The sequence below is a fragment of the Dermochelys coriacea genome, chromosome 16, assembly GCF_009764565.3.
Source record: "Dermochelys coriacea isolate rDerCor1 chromosome 16, rDerCor1.pri.v4, whole genome shotgun sequence".
Classification (NCBI taxonomy): Eukaryota; Metazoa; Chordata; order Testudines; family Dermochelyidae; genus Dermochelys; species Dermochelys coriacea.
In genome coordinates, this window is record NC_050083.1 from 21,146,137 (window position 1) to 21,157,213 (window position 11,077).

The window sequence follows — 11,077 nt, forward strand, 5'->3', positions numbered from 1 at the left end:
CTTCACCTCTACATGGCAGCCATCCCCCCTGGCCAGTGCATAAGGGGATGGAACCATGGCTTTGCTTACTCTTTGGCCCTCTCCACTATCATGATTTTGTTTCTGTAATGAAATTTGTTTCTCACATGGCAGAGCTTCTGGGTCAAATGAACCCTCATGGACCTCACAAAGCCTTACAGGGCTCATGTAATGACAGCTTTTAAGGCAACTCCAATTTTATTTTGGGTCTCCATATCACACTGGATTTGGATAAAACTCAATCTCAAAGCCAAACTCCAGGCATACAAACCATACAACCCAAACTGACTCCAAATTCCCCATGAACCAAATCTTTAAAAGTGTTTGTCTTTGAGACCAGTGTATTCCTACCTTAGCTTAAAATCTGAACACCAGTTATGCTCTCATGCATCATTAAGGAAGTAGCACAAGTCTGTATGACTGTCATGTTATTGACTTGAACTGGGACCATATAGAACATGTTTGCAACCAAGGTCCTGTAGTGGCACCAAATCTTGTATAAAGGGGGTCAAATAAGCTGTCTAAGACAAGGTTATGGTTTGCTGGTTATGACTATGTTGTCTATATGCATGTATCATTTTTGTAGTTGAAGTTATGAATATTGGCTCTACACTGTCTGTATTTCAAACTTATGCTATGCTTCTGGGTGACATTGCAGACAAGTTGGTGTCAGCTCTGCCTAGCCTGCTTGATGGCCCATTAAGGACCATCAGATATTCAAATGACCCATTGAGAGAAGGCAGGCATGCACACCTTGTGACTCAGCAAGGTATGCAGGGACATGCCTATGGACAGAACTCTGAGGTTTTTTCATGCCATGTGTTGGAGTGCTTGTCTTTGGAACAAAGAAAAAAAGACCACATAGCAAAGACTATAAAAAGCTGTTGCAGCTCCTCCATCTTGTCTTCAATCCTGCTTCATACCTCTGGAAGACCTTTGCTACACTGAAGCTTTGAACCAAGAACTGAAAGACCCATCCCAGCTGTGGATATACTCCAGAGACTTGATTTGAACCTGCAGTTTATTTTATCACTGCTGCAAGCCTGAACCAAGATCTTTGCCATTACTGTCTGTAATTGATTCCATTTAACCAATTCTAGCTCTCATCTATATCTTTTTCCTTTTATGAATAAAAGGAATTTTAGATTCTAAAGGATTGGCAACAGTGTGATTTGTGGGTAAGATCTGATTTGTATATTGACCTGGGTCTGGGGCTTGGTCCTTTGGGATCGAGAGAATCTTTTTTCTTTTACTGGGGTATTGGTTTCATAACCATTTGTCCCCATAACGAGTGGCACTGGTGGTGATACTGGGAAACTGGAGTGCCTAAGGAAATTGCTTGTGTGACTTGTGATTAGCCAGTGGGGTAAAACCAAAGTCCTCTCTGTCTGGCTGATTTGGTTTGCCTTAGAGGTGGAAAAACCCCAGCCTTGGGCTATAACTGCCCTGAGCAATTTGTCCTGAATTGGCACTCTCAGTCGGGTCCCACCAGAACCAGCATAGTTACAATGACACCACAAAAAAGACCACTGCTGCACTAGAACTATCTGCAAAATACCACAGAGTCTTCCTTTCAGACATAAGAGAATTTCATCATCTTCCTGGATGATGTGACAACACCTCTCCAGGCCAGACCTTCTCAACATCTGTGACAGAACATATGAGTGAGATTCTCTTGCATGAAATAAGGCAAGATTAGTGTACTGTTTTCCAACCTATCAAAGGACATAGTGGTGCCAACAGATTTCTGTAATTTAATCATTCCCTCTTATGATTTATTTTAAATATGCAAACTATCTCCATCAGCACTCAGAGTAGCAGCTGTGTTAGTCTGTATTCGCAAAAAGAAAAGGAGTACTTGTGGCACCTTAGAGACTAACAATTTATTAGAGCATAAGCTTTCGTGAGCTACAGCTCACTTCATCGGATGCATTTGGTGGAATGCATCCGATGAAGTGAGCTGTAGCTCACGAAAGCTTATGCTCTAATAAATTTGTTAGTCTCTAAGGTGCCACAAGTACTCCTTTTCCATCAGCACTGTACCTGATATTTCAGTCATCATATAACAGATAATATCAGTCTTCTCTATGAATACCACTGAAAGGAAATGTATGTGTGTGCACAGATTTGAAAGTGTTAGCAACTTCCTTGGCAAGGAACAAGGATATAATAATAATTGTATGCAGTGTTGTTGTAGTTTATGTGACGAGGCAAGGCCAGATGGCTATGGAAGAGTAGTGGGAGATAGATATATTAGCTCCAGGCTAAACAAATCCCTGCTAACAGGATAAGTGAAATGGCAGCTGCTCCAGGTCATTTAAGACACCTGGGGCCAATTAAGAACTTTCCAGAAGGCAGGGAGGCGGCTAGGTTGATTGGGACACTTGAAGCCAATCAGGGGCTGGCTGAAACTAGTTAAAAGCCTCCTAGTTAGTCAGGTGGGCGTGCATGTCAGGAGCTGTGGGAGGAAGCTGTGCTGTTGGAGAGGCTGAGTAGTACACACCATATCAGGCACAAGGAAGGAGGCCCTGAGGTAAGGGTGAAGTGGAGCTTGAAGAACTGAGGGCTGCTGTGGGGGAAGTAGCCAGGTAATTGTACATGTCATGTTTCTAAAAGGTCAGCATAAGTCCAGCCAAAACACCATTGGTGATTCCTGGGTTTTCAGTAGAGTTTGAGACTTACAAATGAAGAAGAAATAGGAGGAGCAAGCCAGGATCAAAGAGAGGGGGTTGCAGATATCTATTGGAGCTGGGCTATGTGGGTCTGGCATCTAGATTAATAACAAGGTAAATGAGATAGAGATGAAGTGTCCCCTCACAAAATAAATAAATGGAAGTCCCATACTATGAAAGCAGAACTCTGCGTGTAGCTCTGTAACAGCATTAGTACCTGACCTCATAGTATATGTTACCGATATGGCAAGAAGCCCCCTACTGACCTGGTTCATACACCATTACATACCAGGTTGTAAAATCAATATGAAATGAAACCTTCTCCCTGAAAATATTCTGGCAAAACCATTTTTGCTTAGAATATGAATTGCACCCTTTTTCTTTAGCTTCAATGATCACCCAAGAGAAACACATTGGCAATTGTTTTTTAACGTTAGCCATGGCCTCATCACATTTTTCTACAACTCCAGCGGTTGTAGAAAGCATTGTTAAAGGAATAGGAATTGTTTTGTAAATTGCTGCACCATGGTGGCACTGTGTCAGTTTATCACAGTACAATACTTCTGTCAGGGTGGGAAGGCACACTTCTCTGATGCAAGGTGTAGAGAAAGAAAGAAAAAACATAGCCAGCTGTGTAGGTGTCTGTCTGCCTATGTCATATTTGCCATCACACAGCTTGGTAGGTAAGAAAAGCTTTGCAAAAATGTAATTAATTAGAAATTAAACTCTTTTTGAGAAATGTTGAAAATGTATCAATAGATCTTGTATATGTTGCTATGTTAAATATGTCACAAAACTCAGATTAATGAATTTCAATAGCCACATTCATCCCTAGGGCATCAATGGAGTTGCATGAAGGATGAATCTAGCCCTGTTTGATTTATAACACAATACAGAAGAATAATAAAACAATGATTCCCTTTGGATACAGTTGTAAACTATCTACTGCTGAAATACTTCAGAAGTTAAAAATTGTTTCATTTCTCAGGGGCTCAAGTAAATTGCCCAATAAATAATAATAGCTTACATAGAACACCTTTCATCCTGAATGATCCCAATGTGTTTACCAAACTGATATACACACTATGCACGCTTCACCCACCACTAAAAAGAAGAAACTTCTGGGGTGAATTATAACAACATTGCACAACAGAACTAACCAACCATTTAGATCTGGAAGTGGAGAATAACTTTGCCACTTGAAACTCCATGGGGAATTAAGATAGACAGAATGTAAGTACCCAAAGCCAGGCAACTGAGGTTAAAACCTCTGCTCTTTCAGCAAGTTGCAATCTGATTCTTTTCCTGATGCTACAATGGAAGCAAACCTTTCATTTTCAATCTATCTAGGTTGTGTTTAAAGCTTTCAACCGTGTACTGCAGCAGGAAAACACAGATAGTCATGATCACTGAGTATAGAAGAATGAAACTGTTAATTCAGAAATGGCTTGGTAGGATTGACAAAATCAGCTGCTGTTTCTGCACCACTGGCTGGAATTAACACTGATATCACCATTATCACAAGTAAGTCGAATGTCTACATTTGATTTTTAACATGATGGTGTTTAAGAGTTTGTTTTAGATTAAGCTAGAGTTCTAAAATTTGGAGGTAAGGTGGTAGTAACATGATGGTAGTAACAATACTTATAATTTATAAAGGAATTTACATACAGTACCCCACAATTATTATCCCATTTTAACTATTGTTATTAATCCCATTTTAAACTGACCCAGAAAGATTAAGTAACTTGCCCAAAATCACATAGTCACTCAGTGGCAGTCTCTCTTCTTCAATGCTTAGCCGAACAGTTGGCTGCAGCGATCGTTTGCCATTTGTTCCGTTCCTGCGCGGCTCCAAGGCCTTGACGGCCCAAGACTCCAACATCGGAACAGACTTGATGAATCCATATAATAGGGTTTGGACTCAGTGGCAGTGCTCAGAAGAAAACCACAGTCACTCTGGCTCCAAAGCCAATTCTCATAAACTGCCTCCAATGTAGGATGCTTAAAAGGTCACCTGACAGGTTGGTAGGCTTTAAACTGAATCTATATTGATAGTTTGCCCCTTTTATAAAATCTTCCCATAAGGACTGAAAGATTTTTTTTAAACTGTTTTGAATTGCTCCCTCTATAACAGGGATATAACTGTACAGATCTACTACAGATTAGGAGGTGTATTTTAAACATACAATTTGTCCTGGGATTTCAGATTGTTTGTTTCTTTTTTAAAATCAAGCAATTTCTTGAATTGAACACCAAAGTCTCATTGCTCTTGCAGAAAGAAACATCTTCATGTTAACTCCTGTAGTAGGCATGCTTGTTGTGGGAAGTGGCAGGTCAGGACTGACATGCATTGGTAGAGTCAGGTGGAGGACTAGAATAGTAATATGGAAGTGCTATCTAAGGAGCCTTTAAGGAGCTGTGTATGTGTGAATATTGTAAAGCATCTGTCTACTTTGTGCCTGGGCTGAGCTATTGCTACTGTACCTTCATTTACATGAACAGAAAACATTATTTACAAATATACATTTTCACCCAAAAATGTTTACAAAAAAAAATCAAAGATTAACAATTTTTTTGCAGGATGAGTCTATTCTGTTAATTTAGCATTTTGGAACATGGAGGGGCGGGGGGAAGGAAATTCTCTAATGGCTGAGATGTAGAAGTATAAAGAGCATCCATCCAGTGTATACAAAATAATCATATGTCATGCATGTGCAATACAACTTCTCATGCAGCTTACCCAGAATTGTTATGATATCACTACACAAATTTACAGAATGATGTGATGTGATTATCTAACAATTCTTAACTGTATAAATCTATGTTATCATTAGATTATTAGATAGGGTTTCTGTATGTATAGATCCAATGATTAAGTTACTTAACATCAAAAAACAAATAAAACAAATTCCACATTAAGAGAAAGTTAAACAGTATTTGAAATTAGTAATTTGAAGTAGTAGGAAGATGTGGCAAAAATAAATTCTTTTTAGGAGGGTCTAGGGGAATAGATTGGGAAATATTTTAAATATCTGCCATCTAGTGCAATCAGCTCACTTCACAGGAAAAATAAATAAAATAAATAAATAATATTGTTCTTTGGAAGTATTTTTATGAACGAGAGATAAAAGTAATCATTGATGGAGAAGTGTTCTAATCTGGAGCTGGAGTAAGGTGAAGCAAGGTTCAGGGTTTATTAAGGAGATAAACTGCTTAACACCCTACATAATAACTGCATCCATACTAGATAAATTCTGCCTGGTACAGAAGACATCAGGTGTCCGCATAACCCAAACACCATAGAAAATACTTGAGTTAGATCAGGATGGAATTTCCAGGAACTAGACCAATGACACGCCGTCTCAATCAGTGCTTCATTTGTAATGAAAGAAATGCCGTGGCTCAAGCAATTATGTACTGGAACTCAAGCAATTTTTTTACATTCATAACTGATGCAGCCAGCCCAGAGGTGCCAAGGCTATGAACTGCCAAGCCTAGACGTGCCAGAGCTCAGCCCTGACACAAATTAAGCATTGATCTCAATGTAAGCTTAGCTTGGTTACTTGCCACTTCTTTTGTATTTGTTGGTTGGTCTCCCAACCCTAGCATTCTTTTAACGTAATTTTGTATTGAGAATTTAGAATGCAAGGAGAGCTAAATGTAAACCGGAGAACAGAGACACTGACTCCATTTTAGGACAGCAGCCCCCCACTAAGCAACTGAGCAGCTCTGATAAAAAAAAAGAAATGGACGTCTGATTTGTTTCTCAGACTTTGTGTGTACATTTTCTTTCACTCAGGAGCAGAGATGAGATACAATACAGCTGGACAGTGTGGGGGGGGGGGTGTGGGGGGTGTTAAGATTTTCCAGGATAGCAGCCAAAAATCAGAATTGTGTAACTTTTATATTGCAGCGGTTGCGTCATATTCATGCATAAATGCTGTTTAACTTCTTGGTGTTTTATATAAGATATGAAAAAGGAAAGGTAGAAGCCACTTTTTTTTCTGCCAGTAATCTCCAGATTGAAAAAAGACAGTAGCCATATGAGGGACAGCACCCACTTAAGAATTGGAGCCAGGCCCCATGTAACTTTTTTGTAAAACCTGAGGTGTCAGAGGAAGCCATGCAAAAGTTAGTATACTGCAGATTGAGGTAAAGAAGAATATATAATAAGATATTAAGCAAATGATAATGCAAACTACAGACAAACAAGTAGCAGAAGAGAACCACGTTCCCTGGGTGAGAAGTTATTTAAATTATAATTATTAATCTAGCACTACCAATACCCATACAGCTTTACAGGAAATGCCATATAGCCCCATGAGCCTCATTCCTTGGCCTCTCTGGTGATGTTGCCAACAAGGTTGCCAGTCGAAAGTCCTGATCCTGCAACTGACTCTGCATGGGTGGATCCCTGAACCAGTGCACAGCCCCACTGACTTCAAATACATGTTTTGGGCAACTACAACACACAGGACAACCGCTCGAATGTGATAAGATGGAGAGATAGCATTAGGACATGCCATCAGTAAGGAGATCAACATAGAAAGGTTTCAGGAAAGAATTAGAGAGGTTTAAGGAGGAGAAGAAAGGAACTGGCATTCTGCATGTTGGAAATTATTCCAACAATTATAGGCATGAAAAAAGACATGGAAGACAGAGAGTTCTTCAATATCAGAGAATTCCATGTCTTCCCCACCTCCACATCCTCTACAAATAAATCCCTAGGCTGATACACTATATTAGTCAGAAAATGAAAAGTTGGTCACTATGCTCCTCAGTTCTTTTGCAAAATCTGTCAGACTATTTAGTTTCAGGTGTCAACCTTGGAAAACAGCTGAGGCTGAATTTAACTGGCTCAGACTGCTACTTAAAATGATCAACGTTCTCTGGATTCTGTAGTCAGTTTGTTACTGTTTAACACACGTGTGCTCAGAGTCTCACACAGATCTCATCTCAAGGGTTTCATGTCCTAATAGAGTAATGCATTTTAGTGTTCATGTTTATACTTGTTTTTAATGTTTGCTCAAATTTGGTAAAAGAAAGATTAATTGCTGATATTGTTGAAAAGTTCAATAAAGGTGATGTTATACAGGTGCTTTAGAAATGCCAAGTGATTATGAGTATGAATTGTTAGCGTTAGACACAACCCTGTGGAATGAAATCCTCACTAAATGCACAGAACAGGTGCAGCATGAAGAGCAGTAATGTACATGTCTCCCACTAGTGGTCCATCTCACCCAGGATCCCGTCATCCAACAGTGGCTAGTGCCAGATGCTTCAGAGGGAATGAACAGAACAGGGCAATTTACTGAGTGCTCCATCCCTGTCAGCCAGTCCCAGCTTCTGGCAATCAGAGGTTTAGGTACACCCAGAGCATGGGTTGTGTCCCTGTTCACTTTGGCTATTAGCCACTGATAGACCTATCCTCCATGAATTTATCTAATTCTTTTTTGAACTTTTGGCCTTCACAACATCCCCTTGCAATGAGTTCCACAGGTTGACTGTGCACTCTGTGAAGAAGTACTTTCTCTTGTTTGTTTTAAACCTGTTGCCTATTAATTTAATTGGGTGACCTCTGGTTCTTGTGTTACATGAAAGGGTGAATAAGACTTCCTGATTCATTTTCTCCATGCCATTCATGATTTTATACATCTCTATCAGATCCCCCCGAGTCATCTCTTTTCTAAATTGAACAGTTCCAGTCTTTTTAATCTCTCCTTATATGGAAGCTGTTCTGTATCCCTAAATTTTTGTTGCCCTTCTCTATACTTTTTCCAATTCTAAAATATCTTTTTTGAGATGGGGCAACCACATCTGCACACAGTATTAAAGGTATGGGCATACCATGGACTTATATAGTGGCAATATGATATTTTCTTCTTATTTATCCCTTTCCTAATGGTTCCTAACATTCTGTTTGCTTTTTTGACTGCCACAGCATATTGAACAGTTGTTTTCAGAGAATTATCCACAATGACCCCAAGATCTCTTTTTTATGTACAGTTGGGATTATGTTTTCCAATGTGCAATACTTTTCAACACTTAATTTCATTTCCCATTTTGTTCCACAGTCACCCAGTGTTGTGAGATCCACCTGTAACTCTTTGCAGTCTGTGTTGGACCTAACTATCTTGAGTAATTTTGTATCATTTGCAACCTTTGCCATCTCACTGTTTACCCCTTTTTCCAGGTCATTTATGAATATGTTGAACAACACTGGTCCCAGCACAACTCCTTGGGGGTCACCACTAATTACCTTTCTCCACTGTGAAAATTGACCATTTATGCCTATTCTTTGTTTCCTATCTTTTAACCAGTTACTGGTATATGAGACGACCTTCCCTCTTATCCCATGACAGCTTACATTGCTTAAGAGCCTTTGGTGAGAGTCGTTGTCAAAAGTTTTCTGAAAATCCAGGTACACTACATCTACTGGATCACCCTTGTCTGCATTTGTTGATCCCCTCAAAGACTTCTAATAGATTAGTGAGGCATGATTCCCTTTATGAAAGCCATGTTGGCTCTTCCCCAATGAGTCACATTCATACTGGCCTGTAATTGCTAGATTGCCTCTGCAGCCTTTTAAAAAAAATTGGTGTTACATTAGCTATCCTCCAGTCATCTAGTACAGAGGTTGATTTCCAGTGATAGGTTACACACCATAGTTTAGTAGTTCTGCAATTTCATATTTGAGTTTTTTCAGAACTCTTGAATGAACACCATCTGGGCCTGGTGACTTATTACTGTTTAATTTAACAATTTGTTCCAAAGCCTCCTCTCGACACCGTGGTCTGGTGTGGGAAATGCTGAGTATCAGATGTTTTAGAAATGTGTACCAAGTAATGGAAAAGAACAGTACAAGAGGCGGGGCTGCGGGTAACAAGTTGAAGGACAAGGCCAGAGAATTTTGGCTGGACTGAGGACTAAACTTTGGCTGAACTAAGGACTAATGATATAAGCAGCACCTGAGAGTCTTTACCACCACAAGATAATGGAACCCAAAGATAAGAATGATGAGAACATTGGGTGATAAACAACAGAAAAGGAATAAACAAGTGCTGTATATATATGGCTGTGGGAAGGGAAATAAAGTGCTTTTTACCAGCAACTGTTTCAGTTGTCCTGTAAGCCAGCCTGCTAGCAGCAACAGTCTGGGACATTCCTCAGATTTGTCACCTAAGAAGAATGTCTCAGGTGTGAGAATCTCCCTTGCATCCTCGGCAGTGAAGACTGATGCAAAGAATTCATTTAGCTTCTCCACAATGGCCTGATCTTCCTTGAGTGCTCTTTTAGCATCTTTGTCATCCAGTGGCCCTACTGGTTGTTTGGCAGGCTTCCTGCTTCTAATGGACTTTAAAAAAATTGCAGTTAGTTTCTGTATCTTTTCCTAGTAGCTCTTCAAATTCTTTTTTTAACCTGCCTAACTAGAATTTTATACTTGGCTTGCCAGAGTTTTTGTTCCTTTCTATTTTCCTCAGTAGGATTTGACCTCCAATTTTTAAAATACATATTTTTTTTCCCTCTGCCTTTTTTAACCCCATGTGCTTCATCCTTGACCTGGATGGTCCATTAATCCCCATAAGTCCATTCAATTCTTGGCCACTGCTGATAAGGCAGCCAATTAGTACCAAGTGTAGCGATGGTTTTAGTGGAATCTGAGACCTGTAAAAAAAGTTTTTCAATTGTTTCTAATTTGTACACATTTGTATAAAGTTCTCCAAAATTACAGATCCTGACAGGACCATGAAAGAGCATGTGCCAGGCAGGAGGCTGCTTGGGTTGTCGGACATTTGAGCACCCCACAGACAACTTCAGCAGGTCACAATCCAGTTCTCCCTCCAGGAGTGGAATCGGCCAAGGCCCCACCAACGTTAAGGCAGGCCCTGGATCCAAGAACCGTTAGGAACCTAGATGAAGCTCATTAATTTATCTACTCAGACCACTAACACTCCTTGCTAATGCAAATCATCCTCAGCAGTTGACAGGCTTCAGAGTAGCAGCCGTGTTAGTCTGTATTCGCAAAAAGAAAAGGAGGACTTGTGGCACCTTAGAGACTAACAAATTTATTTGAGCATAAGCTTTCGTGAGCTACAGCTCACTTCCTATGCATCCGATGAAGTGAGCTGTAGCTCACGAGAGCTTATGCTCAAATAAATGTGTTAGTCTCTAAGGTGCCACAAGTCCTCCTTTTCTCTCAGCGGTTGAGTTTGCACTGAAATGAACCGCGCTCAAACAGTTCACATCCAATTAGCTCGGCTGCTGTGTCCTTTTGCTTTTAGGACCACAGGCAAGGGCTGCGGGTTGCTGACCCTGGATCACAGGCCAGAACCCTATTAGCACCTGCTGCTGCTGCTCCAGCAGCCTCGCAGCCCAGCTGCTGA